Raw genomic sequence first — 18,793 nt, forward strand, 5'->3', positions numbered from 1 at the left:
AGGGGAACTATGGGTATTCAAATATGGAGCTAGGCATGCAGGTGTTGGCTGGCAGACACGTATTAGGACCATCCTGGGGGTGTAAGTAATATTCCGATGTGGGTATAGCAGATGCCCATACCTCCCAAACCTTAAGAGCTCATCTACTGGACAGTCCGTAAACCATTGGGGGAACACATCGGGACCATATCATTGAACTGCCCCCGATTACCAGGGAAGTCCGTGATTACAAATCAGAATCTAACACAGTCCCAACTAAATCCTTCTAGAACTAGTGATATTAGGAGGAAAGGTGGCGGAATATACGTAATGAATAATGACAACATGTAAGAGTCATAAACAGCATGTACCTCAGACAATGTGTATGAATACATATGTGCTCTGTCAGTTACTGTGTCAGGTTAATAGCACCAACCTTCTAAATGTGTCCCTGAGGTCGTTATGCAGTGTCCCTGATTCAGTGTTCATTCTTCCCCATTCGTATGAGAGGTCTGATAGTGAGAGAAAGCACATGTTCCGCAGACTACCTTAGAAAGTTAACAGAATAATAGGGTTGGGGTTACCACCTGTCTACCTTTTCGAGGGACACTCCCCTTTGGGCTGTTGTGTCCTGCAAAATAACTGTAATTATGGCAAATGTCTTGTGATTTAGGGCAAAGATTACCTATATTGTCTGTAGTAGTTGCATAAAACAATTATGTTCACCTGAAACACTTAAATGTTATAAGTAACAGTATAAGCAACTATAATGCTACAAGAGTAACCTTTTATTTAGGCAAAACAGTGAAGTACTCCCCTTTCTACTGGCTGTGGGTATTGTGTTGCCCTGCAAAGTCTGACATCTTTACATACAGATCATATAGGGTTGCCACCTTTCCAAATGGCCAAAGTGGGACATCTTCTGTAGAAATGTCAGACTTTCCAGGACAAAACATACCTACAGCCATGCATAGTACAGGATTATACTTATTTGCACAAATAAAACCTTAATCTAGTTACATATGAATTGCTTATGCTACTTCACATAACATATAGAAATTTCATATATAAAATGACTGTTTTATGCAATTAGTAATGAAACTTAGAATATAATAATGACATGTAATTGGGACATTTGCTATGTCTTGATTATTTTCGCAGTGTCCCTCGCAAAGTGGGACAGGTGGCAACCCTAAAGTCCCACCTTGGCCAATTGAAAAGGTGGCAAACCTATAATAGGTATGCTGTAGCATGACTCGGCCGATGGATGTGGCTCCCACAGCCCAACTACTTGTCTGTATTGCAGAGTCTCGGTTCCCATGTATAAGCCAGATGGGAGCAGAGTGTATGCGGAACACACAAATATGATTAATTCACTGGACAGGCTGCTGATTCTGTACAGTCGAACGCCATGCCGTCGCCTAATGGGCAGTCATTCCCGATACTGTAGTCAGGAGTGGCCTTAGGTCAACTGGTGCCCTAGGCAAAGGGCTCAAAGGCATCCCCCACCACACCACCCAGTACCCCCATCCTGGTCTACCTACACCAAATAAATACTGTTAAAGTGCCCTCACTAAAGCGATGCCCTAGGCGACCACTTAGTTGGCCTATGCTTAAGGCCAGCTATGACTGTAGTCATGTAGTCCGATGCGATAGGCATAACAAGGTGGGAGCAGATTTTAAGAGGAACACACAAATATGAATGATTCACCGGACAGGCCGCTGAATCCGTACAGTCGAACTCCATGCCGTCGCCTAATAGGCAGCCATTCCCGATACTGTATTCATGTATTCCGATGTAATAGGCATCACAAGGTGGGAGCACATTGCATGAGGTACACACAAATATGATTGTGTCACTGGACAGGCCACTGATTCCGTACAGTCGAACGCGATGCCGTCGCCTAATGGGCAGCCAATCCCGATACTGTAGTCATGTAGGCCGATGTAATAGACATTACAAGGTAATATTGTGTTCCTCGCTCACACCCAGGAGTGTGAGTGACAGATGCAAGCACCAATGTCGGTGCATTTGCAAGTGCGGGAGCAAGCTGGTGTAAGCGTGTTTGGCTACCAGTATGCGAGTATTGCACTGGTTAAGCAATATAGAGGCTAACTGAGCGTAAGAGGCTGTAACCAGAGGTCAGCAGTGCCTAACACCGCACAAACCCACGCACACCCGTTCCCAACTGCTTTAATGTGCCTTACTCCCTCCGTATCCAATGGGCTTGTTCTGCCCTGCAACCAACTAAACATCCTTTGCAAGGGTCTGAACCAGGACCGTGCACACATAGCTAATGTGTATTACCAATACGCCATAGCAGATATACAGACAATGGACAGTACCACAAACATATCATACAGCGCAGTCATTCAGCAGTATAGGAATGTATCCCATCATGTAGATGTACATGTGATTGTTTATGTCCAGCATATAGGTACATACATATATAGAGATGTATCAGGAACATGCCATGTGGCAACAAAGCATTACAAATGAATGAAATGGGAAACACCAGCGATGCCTGTATTATGTAGTGGTGTTGTTCTATGTGATCACAAGAATCCCTCAGACAGACATGTGTCAGTCATACACGGAAATAGTTGTACATTGGCCATATACATCCCTCTGTGCATATAATGTACATTAACACAACAGTACCGGTCCAATCATTATGTGTGAACAGTACTCTTGCAAGGTGCTGTGTGCAACATCATCATCATGATAAAGGTAAATGGGGTAACCATACAGGGACCGGTAGTGTTTTGGGTACAATGGGGTAGTCCTCCTCATGTGTACCTGGACCATGTAGGAGTGATGTGCATACCAGGATCGTGCGCCTGAGGGACAGGGGTGAGGATAACAGTAGTATGTTATGATGCATATTACAAAGGTTTCATGTGTCCAGTGGGCACATGTGTGTAATGGACAGCTATGTATAGGGCAGATGGTGTCCTAGGAGCTGAATGGCCTTATGTATCCGTAGGTGAGGGTCAGATGTTGGGGAAGGAGTGTAGGTATGGCTGTGGAGGATAGGTAGGATCACAGAAAAGACAGCATACAGGGTTGGTATATGACACATGTGGGGGGGATACACTCTGGATGGGGATGGGACTTTGGCATTCAAAAGCCCATAGGAACAGTGGGATGGAGGTCCCCAGCCATGGGCAATTACTACTGCACCTATACAGCTGCAAAGGAGGCAGTGCTGGGGCTGTCCAGGAGGGGCAGCATCACCCTGTAAATGTGACACTCCACCCTTGAACTGGCGTATCTGGCTTCGTAACCCCTTAGGGAGCCACCAACGTAACACTTCCGGGACCGCACAACAGCAGATATGTACCTGTCTGGTCCCACTCGCAAGGGTACATGCTCCATCCTCAGTGGTGGTACCACCTGAAGGTGGTGCAGAGCCAACAGAGGTTGATGTCTATGGCTGGGCCCCAGATGTGCTAGTGCCCGGTGCCATGGTCAGCTGAAGTGGGACAGGAGGTTCTGCCGGGACCTCCCAACCCATTCAGCCTATGGTGTTGCATTTTAAACCCACATATGGCTTAGTGATAGACAACAGCATACAGGATTACCTACGACAGTATGCATAGATATCACCAGCAACCCAACACAACAGATGGTATACATGTGAAGAGGGAGCACAACACATGCATATATAGCGCATGCCAACCGTACAATGTGTAGTAGACATGTGACCGCAGCTATGAACAGTTGCCCATCACTGGCTTGTGAATGGGAATCCCACACAGTGTCAGTCATTCCACTGTCTGATGGACACATGTCCAGTCAGGGATGCGATGGCAGTAACAAATCCTTACCATCATGTACTGTCTGCAATCCTCACACCATGCTTCTGCTGTGCACAGATGTGTGTTCAGTGTGTAACACAGGAAACAAATGGTTGCACACACTGACCTGTTCAAAGATGGCCCTACAGATGTGGGTCTCTCATGAACAGGGTACTGTCATGTCTGTATTATAACATGCAGAATAGCCATTACCACACACATGTTAAACAGGCAGTAGTCTAAATGCAGCATAGCTGCACTTACATGCTGTAGTCATGTGTGGCACATCACCCTCCTGTCTTTAGGCTATTTCTCACTGTGGAAAATGATTGAGGTATATCCAGATATCATATGCGATGCAGTGTCAGAACACCACATCCAGGTACCACTCACAGCGACTGTCATGGCAAGATAATAACATGTTTCCCTAGATAGTGTACTGTGTTTATCATGCAGATGGCTATGGGAACACCACCACAGCTGTACCACATGCAATCAGCTAGAGGAGGACTACAATAGGTGCAGAGGCCATCACCTGACCATTTCCACCTCTTACAATACACATGCTGCTGCTGCTGTACAGGTGTACACCTTCACATCCACCAGATAGTGTGTGGGTGGGACAGGCAATGTACACCAGGAAAGGACTTGGAGACTTAACCATAAGCATCATCTGCCACACGCCGAATAGTACAGGGTCAAACCCCTGACTACTCATTACTATTACATGTGCATGACGTTACTACATGTGCCACAAAGGCGACATGTTGCTGTGCTGTAAGAACATGTGTGTAGGTGAGTGAGTGCCATCTGCAACAGATATAGTAGACATACATTAGGTGTGGCACACATGTCAGTCCACGTGAACAGATGCCATTGTCACCACAACCACACACTCTAATGGACATGCATTGACAACTTTTCCAGGGCCACAAATACACAATGTAATTACTTAGTGTGCCACACTGCAGTAATGCACAGGAACATATGCACCACAGGGGATATCTGGAGGTTCTATGGGCTAGGGCATGTGAAAGTGCTTGACAACTGTTGGTATGCCAATGAGGTTTATACTGGGAGTGACTGTGGTTGGGAGCATCACAACCCACATGCAGACACAGGGTGCCAGTACTGGCATGCAGGTATGCATTGCTCCATGGGTGTGTAGTTTTTGGCTGTGCAAGATGGCTGTACAAGGCTGGTTGAGGGGTAATCCTTGCCATCTCATCACCCGGCAATGGTGTGCAGTGCAGGGGTGTAGTATCTGCAATGTCCCACACAGATGGGTACTGCATTATCTGGCCTGACATCCTGTATAGCAATGTGTAGGGCCATAGCTTTGCAATGCATGCCATGTCAGTGTTTGATAGTCCTTCACATGGACATTGCCTGGGATGTGCATGTCACATAATACTGTACAGTGACATGTACAGGTGTACCTGGTTTGGCAGACACATGTAGTGTACACAGCCTGTTATACCCGATATGCCAACTCTGGCCTGGTATGGTGAAACCTGCTTATAGTGAGCAGGTCGGCCCTGCACCTGCATAAATAGTATAATACAGGTATTCAGTGGTGTCAGTGGCATGGGTCCATACAGGGCACATGTGTACAGCATTGTCTGGCCTTAGTGGATCACATTTGATGGCACCACATATGTTGCAGGCATTCAGTGTGGAACATAGTGAAGGCACAGTGTCCGCATATATGTGCCTATTGTACCACTGTACAGGGTGCCATGTCCTCTGCAGGCCACTGCATTCACACCATGCCTACTATCTGTCCTTGATGTGCATGTTACTAGCAACATAGTGGTATATCCTAGGCAAGGTTGTTTGTGCATGTCACATGGGTGCGGGACATATACCGGGTACTAGTAGGGCTGCATACTTAGTTCACCAGGCCTTTTGCCAGATGTATGGGTATGGCTTGCCAGCACAGTGCCGTGGCTGACTGATAGCTGTACTCCTCATGAGATGGCCAATGTGTCATACGACAGATACCATATAGGAAAACTACAAAACCCGCTCCCAAACATGTCCAATGGTAAGACAATCACGCCCACCTCTACACAGGCTCAGACAGACAAACACTTGCCCTGTCTTATATACAAACCCCTACCATATCACACTGCAGCAACACACATTTAGGGCACCTGCTACAGCGAATACTACAAAGCACTGTAGTTGTCTCACGCAGGCAGACACACACACTTGATATGTCTGGGATTAGAACACCGACCTAACTACTTTACTACACTACAGCATTACATAATTACAGAACGCACTACCGAGATTACTGGGATACAGCACACCCAGAGGTGTATTTGTAGATGGGTGACATCATCAGCCTTGCTAACGGTGGGTATAAGAAATGTATGGAGTGTGAGCAGTGTAAAAGCATCACTCAGTCCTCAGGCAAATGGGTACACACACTCACGGAAAGTGTGGGACTAGAACACTGACCTAACTACTTTTTTACACTACAGCATTATGCAGTTACAGAACACACTACCAAGATTACTGGAACACAGCACTCCCAGAGGTGTATTTGTAGATGGGTGGCATCATCGGCCTTGCTAACAGTGGGTATAAGGAATGTATTGAGTGTGAGCAGTCTAAAAGCATTACTCAGTTCTCATGTAAACAGGGACACACACACACACACACACACACACACACACACACAGCAAGTGCAGGATTAGAACACTGACCTAGCTACTTTATTACACTACAGCAATATGCAATTACAGAACACGCTACCTAAATTACTGGAATACAGCACTCCCACAGGTGTATTCGTAGATGGGTGACATCATCGGCCTTGCTAACGGTGGGTATAAGAAATGTATGGAGTGTGAGCAGTCTAAAACCATTACTCAGTCCTCAGGCAAATGGGGACACACACACGGCACATGTGGGATTAGAACACCGACCTAATTACTTTATTACACTACAGCATTATACAGTTACAGAATGCGCTACTGAGATTACTGGAACACAGCACTCCCAGAGGTGTATTTGTAGATGGGTGTCATCATCGGCATTGCTAACGGTGGGTATAAGAAATGTATGGAGTGTGAGCAGTGTAAAAGCATTACTCAGTCTTCAGGCAAATGGACACACACACACAAGGAAAGTGTGGGACTAGAACACCAACCTAACTACTTTATTACACTACAACATTAATCAGTTACACAATGTGCTATTGAGATTACTGGAACACAGCACTCCCAGAGGTGTATTTGTAGATGGATGACATCATCGGCCTTGCTAAAGGTGGGTATAAGAAATGTATGGAGTGTGAGCAGTCTAAAAGCATTACTCAGTCCTCAGGGAAACACACAGCAAGTGTGGGACTAGAACACCACCCTAATTACTTTATTACACTACAGCATTACACAGTTACAGAACACGCTACGGAGATAACAGTGACAAAGTACTCCCAAAGGTATATTTGTAGATGGGTGACATCATCGGCCTTGCTAATGGTTGGTATAAGAAATGTATGGAGTGTGGGCAGTCTAAAAGCAATTTACAGTCCTCTGGCAAATGGGGACAGACATACACACACACACACACACACACACACCAGTGGCAGGAACTGAACACCTGCCTATTTACAGATTACTATTACAATACTACATACTTACGAATCGCGCCACACAGACTACACATTTCAAGGCTACCATTATGTCCTTCTGGGAATGCAGACATCAACAGGGATGCTGGCAGTTAAGATGTACATACCTGTGAACCTGTGTGTTTAAAGTAGGAATCCATCCTGACCTGGAGCATGCCCATCTGAGGAATGGACGACTACTACCACTATACAGGGTTACAATGGCCATGCCCATACACAGAGGCACAAAACCGACACAAGGTGTCACTGGACATGCTCACACACTTAGTAACACAGGGCTGTTCAGAATGCACTATGTGTCCATCTACACAAGGATATACGGGGCATGCTCATACACTTAGTAGCACAGGGGGCATGCTCACACACTTAGTAGCACAGGGCTGGTGGGAATGTACTACTATGTGTCCATCCACACAAGGATATACTGGGCATGCTCATACTCCTAGTAGCACAGGGCTGACTGGTATACACTCTGAAGCTAAACACGGAAGGACACAGTGGCCATGCTATTACAGGTAGACATAAAGAACACATTGTAATGGGGTCTAGTGTTAGTAGTTGTCATTGTTAGCAGGAATGCTGCTCTACATATATTTGACACCGGTCTTTTACACAACATTTGCTGTCATTCTGGGATGACATGGCTGACAGCAGGCAGGCCTTTGTCACATATCACATGCATCCATGATTCAAGGGAGTGGGGATATTACCCAAGTCACATCTGCCCACACAGTGCCATTCCAAGGCAAATGTCGTAAACACAGGTTAACTCCCATACAACTACAGGACAACTGCATTGTTTTCTTATGCTAACCAGTGCTAGATGTGTAGCATCCATATTCACAGCTGGTCACTGTAGATCCAACAATGGGGAGTACTGGCATCTGTGCAGTGAGGAACACCTGGCTGATGGCTCTGTAGTGCACAATAGCACTACCACCATATACCTCAGAACCTAGAACTACCACCATATACCTCAGAACCAGACATGTGGGCCATAACACAGGTACGGACCGCTCCAGGTGGTGTCCCCACATACATAAAGCCACCTCACATGTACTGACCGGTCCCCCCATGAAAGGCATCATAGATGAGTCATGTGCAGGACACAGTGTCACATGCTACACTGTAGGATGTAAACCTCAGACACCACCATGCCCTTGGACCACCAACACGCATCCATATATGTTGTATGACATAAAATAGTACACCACCATGTGACCCTTGACCTGTGTACTGTACCAAGCTCTACATCAACTGTAGAGAGTACACATGTACTGACACAGTTGCATCGTGTGTTATGCAATGCAATGATACCACTGTCTATAACCAGGTCAGCTGTACACATACCAGGGGCCCTCTGTACTTTCCACCATTAGCAGATGACTGTTGCTGTACACCAGTACACACCCTCATGTATGGATATGACATACATGTACCTGCCCTGGGTATGTACATGCCACACACACACAACATACATGTAAATAGCATAGCTGTTGTTGTCCTTTGTGCAAACAGGTGGCTACAGCCATTACACACATGCACATGGAATGTAGGTCCATGGCTGCTGAATGGTAACAGTACATAAGGTGTGATATCAATGTTGACAGAGGTAGCATTCCCTCTGTACCGGTCACCCATTACACCCATCATATCATACAACAGTCCATGTGTCATGTATGTCATTACACATGTCCACCAATTGCAATGCCTACAAACATGACCAAATGTCAGGATTGTAGGACCTACACACCTGTACATGTAGTGTTGTGCATTCAGATAACATGCGTGTGCAGTTGCTGATGCATGCAGGTGACGTGTATCCTAGTACATCAAGCAGTTGCAATGCAGCCTCAACATTGCCAACTGTATATGGTGATATGCTGAATGTACGGAAAGATGTACCTCAGGTATGGACAGAGGTGTGGAAATAACTAAGTGGTGGGGCATCTTTGCAGGTGGATGTTTGCTGTGGACAGTTAACAGGTGTGTCACAAGCGGTCCTACAATAACCTGTGTAACCGGTAAGCAATGGTTTCATTAATTGAAGGACATAACACACAACTTAGACAGCAGACAGGGTGACAGTGAAGGTAAATTACTTGACACCTGTTAATAGTTAAGACGTCCCGTGTGCATATATCAGCACTGTTGCCACAGGAAGCGTCAGTACAGTTTGTAATGCATGCATTACTGCTGTACGTCTGTCATACATATCATGAGCTAGGCAGGTCTGAGATTCACAGTACTGGCATGTGTGGTTGCGTGTGTGTCCATATATGTCACATATTGTGGGGAATACATCTCAATTGTTACTCACTCTCCTTTACACTAGTGTACACATCTGTACAGACTGCAATGTAGAAAGCAGGACATAGGCAGGGGCATGTATCTCACACATGTGAGGTGTCTGTATGTGCGTGACATACGTGTATTAAATACTGAATGCCACAGTGTGTGTATGTAGGGCTGACTGGTGCCTGGGGTGAGGATGTATGTTACCATACTGAACTGATAAGACCCCTCGCCCCATCCAGGCAATGCATTCTACTATCCATGTTGATGTCCCCAATCTTAGGCCATACTGACTACCTGTACATGTGTATTCTCTGTGGCGCATCATGTAGGTGCACAGTACTGTAATGATGATTTGCACATAGGCAGGGGTACTCACCTCACCACTAGCAACTGTGTGCAAGTGTGTGTTACTGTGTCGGTGAATCCGTGAGTGTGTGTTACAGTGTCACTGAATACATGTGTGTCAATACCTGGGTGTGTGGGTGTGGTTGTATGTTGGCATCCTGTCATGGGAACGTGCATTACTGATTCCCATTGAGGCATCACACTTCCCACTGGCCTCAACCCTTGTAATCAGCTAGACCACTCTCTTACCTCACCACTCCATGTAACTGTACCTGTGATGCCACCCTTTATGGATGTCATGTCTGTGGCCACAGTAGCTTAATACACAGCTATCATGCTCTTGGATCGGTAGACATGTTTGTAGCATGGGACATTCTCACTGGTATGTGGCAGCTATATGGTGCATGCTGGTATATTCATACATACCTGTGAGTAGTCCACATTGACATACGAGACACTAACTGCAAACACTGAAATCTACCAGCACGTGCAATTAGGCCTGAAGGAGGACAGCAGAACATCATGACCAACATGCAGTTACTGTTGTTAACAAGACATATACTGTTAATAGTACGAAATGCATTGTACACTTGTAGTACATTGTATATCTGCTGCCTGTCAACAGTACTCAACAATTGTAAACTGCACTTATCTTCCTAGTCTGTTCACCCTGTGCATCAGACCATATGAGCATGTCCCTGCACCGATGGTGTGGATGCCAAGGATGTGGCACAGGCATCATCATATGCACAGGGTGATAATGTTTTACAGAGGCCTAGGCTGCACCATTTGATGACATCATGTGTGTGGGTTTGGGCCTTTGATCAACTGGCCATGTGTGTGTTGTGGTGCCCTGCATATGTTTCCAGTGTGTGCGTGTATGTATGCACACAATTCTGCCATGTGTCTGGCCTACACAGGGGTATTATTGACAGCTGCAGACTGTACAGGTGAGGTTTTACAGTTCACGGTGTCTGGCCACGGACATGTGACCTGTGCCTGCCAGGGGTTGCACGGGCACTACCAGGCAGAGGTGCAGGTTGGGTACTGTCTGATGTCACTTGTCCACTGGAACCGTGTCCCTGTTGGGACTGCCCCGGGCCATGTGCACATGGCCTGCTGTGTCGTGGTGTGGACAGCACAGCACCAGATGCACTGCTGCTGCTATGGGAGTGGGCATGTGAGGTAGCTCGTACATGTAGACTTGACACAGGTGATGTAGCAGGCATATGTCCACGTGCCCAATGCCTCACTCCTACCAGATGTTTCAACACAGACAGCTCATGCTCACGGATTGTCATGCCATGGTCAAAGACTCCAACCATGTCACCCAACCATCTATCCAAAGCTTCAGCAATCTGCTGTTGAGCATTTACCATTGCCTGGATGTTGTTGTTTAAAGAACGGACAGCAGCCCTCTGTAGCCTCTGATCTTCTCTGTTGCTCCATTCAGCACGTGCCTGTGCCTCCATTACAGCCTGAAACATGCATCTGGTGACACCAGCTGCTGCACTCTGTCTTGCAATAGCATGTTGGCCAGAGGTCCTCCTATGAGCAGCACTGGCCACGTGCCTGTGTGGGGCACTACCAGTCATTTGGCTGACACCATGGTGTGCAGGCACACCTTCCATAGCCCCCACACTTTCCTGCTCCAAGCTACCATGCACCAACAGTCCTTCCTCTATGGCCACTGGTGATGGGGTATGTGCAGGCATAGGATCTGTGTGTGGGGATAAGGGGGATATAGATGGAATGGCAAACAATAGCACAGTTTCAGCCCCTGACAACTCTGCCTGTGACTCAATCATACATTCATCATCACTGCTAGAGTCTGTGGGGACACTAACATTGGATGTACCGCAGGAGGGCAATGTACCTACATCACCTGTGAGGGCAGACAAGAACTATACATTACAATCTATACAATAGACACACACACACAGACACACACGCATGTGATATGACAGAAGGCATGCAACATGCATGTGATACAGCAGACGGCATGCAGTGCAGACAATAATAGTGGTAGTTATCATACATCCCTGTGTTGCACACAACAGCATGCATGTGTCATAGCAGATGGCATGCAAATTACACAAACATAGTAATAGTTAGCATACATCCCTGTGTTACACCATGAAGACCAGCACAGGTTAACAGTACACCTGCCTGATGTGTGGCATATGACCTTGACAATCACATGTAGTATGACATGTGATCTGCTGATGTTTGCAATGACATGCATACATGTTTAGCACAATGGTGTCCTGTCAAATATACAGTGGGGCAATGGAGTCCCAATGCAGTGTTGTCTGTCCACCCTACAGATATACTGCACATTTAGCTGATGTGCATGGCCATTGCAGAGAATCATGAAGCGTCTCTATTGCTATACAGTGTGAGTTACAGACAGAGTTCATAGCCATGACTGTGTTCAGATACAATACATGTATACTGTGGAATATGACCCATGTCACTGAGGTGTATGCACACTAAACCATGATGTCGAAGTTGTGACACAGGTCACTGATGGGTATACTGATGACACCCCTGCACATCTGCAACCATATTGCTGCTGCCTGGCAACTATGGCCAGACATGGCGAACACATTGGTACACCATGTTCCACATGATATCTGTGTACCACACACACACACACACACACACACACACACACACACACACACACACACACACACACACACACACACGAGGATCAGGTATGACACTGCTGTCCGACACCAGCAAGGGGAATGTACTGTATTTGTGGGCTGATGAGGATACTGTACAGGTGACTGCTGTCATGTTGTGACACCCTCAAGATGTTCAACACATCTTATGTGGTGGATTGATGTTACGCCTACACAAGATGTGCACAGGCCTGTAGCATGTCTAGTGTTGCACATCTACAATATGACCATTATACAAAGGCCATAGTTGGACAATGTCTAGCCATTGTATGACAGGGTGCACACACAAGTACATCACGTCTACTGTGTGTGTTGCTCCATGTCTCTGGCCATCCTCCATGGCCATGTGTGTACACGTGTTGGCCAAATTATTGTGACGGGCATCTATTTCACATGTCTGTGTCATCCCATATGACATATATGCTCCACTGATGACAGGGTTATGCAGATAAAGAGTGGTATGTGGGATATGTTTTCAGGTTAGGTAGGCAGTGTTGCAGCCAGGCCACTAGATGTCATGGACATGTCAAGATAGCACATCACATTGTGTGACATTCATAGCAGGACTATGATCCACACCAGCGAATCCTATGGGCTGGCCATACTCCAGCCCACTGTGTAGTACTGTTTGTATTCACCACATGTGTAGTTCTGATCTGTAGTACATGTCCCTAAAGTGAACAGCACCTCCACCATTGTATGCACAGCTGTCCACACATCTGGCAATGACAGTTTGTGAGGATTCATGTCGGTGAGATGATTCACATAGTTTGCAAGTGTTGCACATGGGTAGTCATTGAGATGCATTGCAGGTCCGACCTGTATATTGTGACAGGACCATACATTATGTGTACATGTTGTAAATGGCCACATGGAAGATAGATTTGTGCATTACGATTCCTGATAAATAGTAACAGTCTCACCTGCAACGGACTGCTGTCACAGCAGAACGCCAAAGGTACCTAAATAAGAGTAACACAGCAGTATGAGCATAATCCACGCCTGTATATTGGCTACAGGGTGCAATGTGCATAACACATACACCAGTACATAAGACTATACTATGGTGTATACACATGTGTGCATACACAGAGTAGCATACTATAGTATGCGGCATGTGTGTATACATGTCTTGCATATGATGTTACATTGCATATTGTACAGTGACACATGCAACTATATGGAATATAGTTGTTATAGGTGCAGTACTGACTTACCAGGCAACTCCAGGCTCAGTGGTTGAGAGACATCCACCTCTACAATATCGGCTAAGGCTTGTGGATGTGGTTCTGCAGGTATCCCCAGGTTGGCCAGTAGCTCCTTGGTACATGTGAGTGGGGGCTGGATTGGTGGTCCACCACATGTTGCACCTTGTTCCCTGGTGATTGCATTTGCACGCTGTTTCGACAATCTAATGAGGTCTGTACAGTGTCTGCACACCTGCTGGTATTTGCGGTTGTGGCCACCAACATCATTAACCCTCCTGCAAAGTTCCATCCACAGGGCATCCCACTGCTGTGCATCCTGTGGCACATGGCTGAACAGGATATCATGATTGTCAAGTAGGTATGGGATGAGGGCCTCATCCCCCAAGCGGGTAAAAGGGGGTAGCCTTGCACGCGGCATACCTGGAAGACATAATGATGGAGACAGGTCACAGTAACTCACAGAGACATACAGAGCTACAGCTGAACATACATGTGTATCACATTTATTAAGTTTAAATAGTTGCATTTGCAAACCTACATGACACTGACGTGTTTGTGTCACACACATGTGACACTCAATGTTGAGTGGATATTATCACCATATATGTGTGTGTGTGTCACCTGATTACATTGCTCATACTCCATGTGGATGCTGTCTTGATGTGGGGATGTCTGTTTGCCTGTACTGGTGTTCCTACCTATCAGCACATGGCTGGATGTGTCCACATTAATGCAGTCGACCTTGATGCTGTGTATATGTCACATATAAGGACTTACACTGCCTTAACAGACATCACCTGTCACCCTGAAGACTTGCTCACATAAGGTTTTACATGTATATGTCCTGCCATATACATCTACATGGCACTGTACAGCAATTCAGCATCCTGCCATGTATCACCTGTGTTGCACATGTGATACATATGGGACACTGGCTAGCCAGAATGTATTTGCAAGGATGGATATCAACTATAGCATGTACAGTCAAAGTCAACTTGTGGGCTATATGCCATGGGCCATGTATGAATCTAGGATGAAAGGTCACCTGGCATTAGCCGACAGGTGGGTCTGTGGGGCCAGGTGGAGCAGTGCCACATTACGGATCCACAGGGTTAATGATACATTTACCATGCAGACATCACACCATGTCTGAGAGGGGAATGATGTGCAGCTTTGACGGACAGGAACGCATAGTATGGCAGGACTATGTAAAGTGTATGGGACAAGGATCTGTCCAGCATGTGGAAGGTGGATGTCCATAAAGTATGTGTTTGAGATCAGGATGAATACATGTAGCATGTCCAACATCACTGGGTTGGGCATGGATTTATTCAGGGTATGCATCATGCTACATAGTGGAGATGGGGAATGGGAAGGCTGGTGTAGGCCATCTGCACATGGCCAATACCCCTTAAAGGAAATATGTGATTTGATATGGGTCACTTGAGTGTTGTGTATGGCTGGACAATGATCTCTAAATTTATGGATGGCACCCTGTCATTATTAGGGTTGCCACATATGACTACCTGACAGGTGTGGTGACGTTGCTATCACAGGAAAGACAACTGCCAAGCTGCATCCCTTACACACAAGTGTCCATTATGTTGACCGCTGCCTTGGTGGTAGTTAATGGGTACAGGGTTATTAACATAGGGGTGACAATGCAATATGTATCTGTCAGATTGTGGCCATATGTCACACACACCTCACCCAAAAAGCCCCTTCTGTACGTTGTCCACAACACTCCTGAGTAAGCTATTGCTCCTAGGTCATAGTCATTCACATACTTCAATAGGCAGATGCCTTCTGTTTGTCTGTGAGGTATAAACTACAATGAGGGGGAATAAAATTTATTAACCCTGACATACTGTAGCTGCCACTGGTGTGATGAGCATGTATTATTCAGACACCTTCTGTAGTGTTGGTTCTGCCAGCAATCCCGTTGCAAAACACTCCTGTGACATAGGAATGTACATCTAGTATACAGAGTGTAGGTGGTACACAGTATGGGTGATTATGTCCTATGACCTGGTAAGGTTATGATATGCAGTGTGACATCAACCTTACTGTCATCTACATTTGTACTGCTGACATCAATTATTTTATCAAGGTTCATGGCCTTCCAGACCAGACTCAGCAGGGTAATAGTGCAGTACTTCCCATTATCAGTGGTGTCTCCCCCTTTGTGGGTTGTGATACCTGTTGGTGTGCACCATTCAGTGTGTACACAACCTGACATGTTGCTATGTTTTACATGATGTGTATGTGGAGAGCATCTTGTTTTTGCCATATGTGTATGATACAACCTGTGATGTGGACAGGTCTCATGCAGCCTGAGTGCAGCTTGTACCTGCATAGTTGTGGGTACAGGGGCCCTGTGGTGTACATGGATATATGCTTGTGTACCTGCTGGGGGTGTGTGTTTATGTTATCCAAGACCCTATCTGGATTGCTTATTCATGCTCAGCACTTGTTCAGAACTTGTAAGCACTATGTAAGCTAATCATTGCTATAGCACTCAATCGTCCTCATTACCTAGAGGTAAGGGTAAACAGGTTTTGTACATACTTTTCTCACTTGCTTAGAGTAAAACAGCTCTTGTACTCACTTTCCTCACTTATCTAGGTGAAAGTAGTTCTATATTCAGGCATGTCCAAGAGTCAACTGCCAATGTTCTCACCTGTCTATCTGATGAATCTGGACATCTTGAGGCAATGTACACATTGCCTCATGTACACAGACAAACCTCTCCGCCTACCACCCAACACTACAACCTGTGAGGGATGCACTCATCAATGCTTTCTATAATTCATAAACACCAATGCCCTGAATCAACATATCCACACACCCACCATGGGCAACAATATCCTAGACCTAGGCATTACCAACATGAGTGACTGGTGCTCCACACGTGAAGTCAACTCCTCATTGGTCCGATCTGACCATGAGCTGAACACCGTTGATATCCACATCCAACCCCCACCCCCATTAAGGGAACCACAGCATAATATGTCTACAAAGCCAACTACATGCTTCTTAAGACAGACGTGGTGAACGTCATGACACCCATGCAGATGGACAATACTGTTACAACTGCTGAATCCTACACAAATGCACTCTATAAGCACTAACATGAGTGCATGGCTTGTGCTTTCCCAAACAGAACCAAGATGCTATACTCCTAATTAAGGAAACCAATCTGATGGTCCCCGCCATAAACAAACTGTACTACAGGAGGAAGACACTGTTGTAAACGAGAGTACAATCCTATGCGTGGAGGAGCTCCCTGGTCAGCCTCAGTAAGAAGGTGAGATCCCTTATAAGATCCTCCAAAGCTAGCTATGAAAACTAAACTGCCACTAATTCCAGCAACAACCACAAAGCATTCTATAGCTATGCCACATATCTCGATGTAAAACCAGATCTGCTCTGGGTTACAGCATAAAGGCACGAACATTACAGAACCAACTGATATTGGCAACATCCTGGCAGATAGGTTCAGTGCTACCTTTCTCCCCTCCCTCTCAAAGCTGCACACTCTAAAGCCAATATCACAGCATCCATGGGACCGGACAACATCACAGGCTGCGTTTTACACAAACTTCAGAACGCACTGGCTCCCCACCAATGCACCATGTTCAATAATAGCCTCACATTGGGCATAGTGCCCCCTGAATGGTGCACAGCAACAGTTATCCCACTCCACAAAGGTGGCGCCACAATGGACCACGGGACCTATTTCCCTATAGGCCTGACTAGCCTGGTCTGCAAGGCTATGGTGCACATCATGGATCTCAGTCACAGAGACATTGGGTACCTCCAAACCTTTGACCTCTCCCAGTTTGGCATTGTTAAGGGCAGACCATGCCTCCTAAACCTGGTGGACTTCTTAGAGACAGTTACCAAGGCATTAGATGAGGGTAAGGAGGTCCACACAGCCTACCTAGATCTCTCATAGGCTTTCAACACTATTACTCCTTCTGGTATTATCAGCATACCCATCCGCCTGAACATTAACCCCTACGTCATGTGATGGTTTGCAAAGTGGCTCACGGAAAGAACCCACACAGTGGGAGTTGCATACCCTAGGTCCGACTGTATACCAGTTACAAGTGGCGTCCCCAGAGCTCAGTCCTAAGACCCCCTCATGTTCGGTATATACTTCTCTGACGTACAGACAAGCACAGGAGGGCTTTGGCTGAAAAGGTTTGCAGACGACTGCAAACTAAGGGACATAATTGTTTCCCCAGCTGTTACAGACACTCTTTTGAAGGGTCACACTGAGACAGATAGCTGGTGTCAATATCATGGCGTCAAGCTGAATGCCTAAAAGTGCATAGTCATCCCCTTTGGATATAACTAATTACCCACGGAGTACCACATAGGTGCTAGTCCCCTACTTATAGAGAAGGTAATAAGGGATCCGGGAACCCCAGTAGATAGGAATCTCTCCTTCGATACCCAAAATGACAAGGTGATTAGAATATCCTTCTACATGGCCCCCCTTAATCTCTAATGGGTTCGAATCCAGATCAAAGGAGGCCATTGTGACTCTCTACTCATGACTTATTAGACCCATTAAAGGATACAACACCCCATTTGGGATATACCTTACAAGACAACTGCAACAGCTTGGAAGACCACAACAGTACCACATCAAGAGGACTACTGACCTCAAACAGATGACCTATGCAGCCCAACCTAAGAAACTCCAGCTGTACTCCGTTGCATACCGCATACTCACAGGTGATCTCTGCTTGACATATAAGGCCCATGTCCAACCCTGTATTGCTGGATATGCTCCACCTAAACAGAGGCCCCTGAGAAGG

Source organism: Protopterus annectens, chromosome 5.part1 (assembly GCF_019279795.1).
Source record: "Protopterus annectens isolate FY-2018-M chromosome 5.part1, PAN1.0, whole genome shotgun sequence".
Lineage (NCBI taxonomy): Eukaryota > Metazoa > Chordata > Ceratodontiformes > Protopteridae > Protopterus > Protopterus annectens.